The sequence below is a fragment of the Monodon monoceros genome, unplaced genomic scaffold (genome assembly GCF_005190385.1).
Source record: "Monodon monoceros isolate NGI ecotype Baffin Bay Population unplaced genomic scaffold, NGI_Narwhal_1 Super_Scaffold_4, whole genome shotgun sequence".
Taxonomy (NCBI): Eukaryota; Metazoa; Chordata; class Mammalia; order Artiodactyla; family Monodontidae; genus Monodon; species Monodon monoceros.
Window position 1 is genome coordinate 77,967,027 of NW_021703781.1, and position 1,242 is coordinate 77,968,268.

Consider the following 1,242-nt stretch of genomic DNA (forward strand, 5'->3'; position numbering starts at 1 on the left):
GGGTGTGGACCTATGTATATGTTTATGTATATGCATGTGTATGTGTGTAGGAAGGGGTGTGGACCCATGTATATGTTTATGTATATGCATGTGTATATGTGTGCAGGTCTATGTATGTGTGAGGGGGGGTGGAGGGGTTTAACTAAGAAAGACAAAAGTTGGCTGGTACAGAACTGGAGCAAAAAAGTCAAGGAGAGATTGTGGCAGCCATATCACGGAAAAGCTTGGAGATGAAAAAGTAAAAATAGCTTCCATTGTGCTCGCTTCGGCAGCACATATACAAAAACTGGAACAATATAGAGAAGATTAGCACGGCCCCTGCGCAAGGATGACACACAAATTCGTGAAGCGTTCCATATTTTTTGTTACACGGCAGAAACTAACACAACACTGTAGAGCAATTTATACTCCAATAAAGATGTTAAAAAAAAAAAGAATAGCTTCCATTTACTGAGAACTTTCCATCAGAGGGATGTTACTCACTTGGAATCTGAGGCTCAGAGAAGGTACCAAACCACACAGCGAGTAGGTATTTATCTCTTGCACCCCATTCTCAAACACACAATTAGCCTGGGTAAATATTAGTGGTTAATATTTCTGACCCTTCACCCTCAAGAATGCGAGATAAAGGATGTGTCCTGTGGATGTGTGCTTTTTTAAACACTTGTTTGAATGACCTTTTCTAATCCAGCACCTACAACCCTATAAAATAAAACCACTCTTACGCTCTTGAAATACTGTACTTACAAAGGCGAGAAGATATGCTGATATATTTCAGTGAGATTTTTGGTTAGAATTGAACCCTAAGAGCTTTCTAATTAATTTTTATCCCATTCCCCAGGCATACAGCTAATTGAAATTTTTCTGTATGTAAGGTTCATAATTATTACTAAATGTGAAGTGTTGGCAGAACAACTTAATCGTAGAAAATTCCTGTTTTACAATTTCTTGAATCTTGCCTACCTAAATGACACATGTGTGACTCACACCTTCAAATAGAGTGCCTTTTCTAATGAAGGTTGCGCTTCCTAAAATACTCTCCCTTCTGCTCGCCAGAATCCCACCCCTCTTCCTGGCCCAGCTCTTTGAATGTCCCCTCCCTGCTTCATCCTCAACCCTCCTACCTCCATCTGTCACTCACCCTCCCATAAGATTTCAGACAACACTGTCTAAAACTGTATTATAGCAGCCAAAATAGCAAAAGCAAATACCACTGACTCAGCAGACACGCCTGGATTCATG

At 40.3% G+C, this 1,242-nt stretch overlaps 1 non-coding gene across 1 annotated transcript; it reads left to right on the plus strand.

Moving 5' to 3' along the window:
• The first annotated feature begins 256 nt into the window (after window positions 1-256).
• Window positions 257-363, plus strand: LOC114883488. The gene has a single exon (XR_003790586.1). It is a non-coding gene; the product is annotated as a U6 spliceosomal RNA (small nuclear RNA).
• The last annotated feature ends 879 nt before the right edge of the window (window positions 364-1,242 follow it).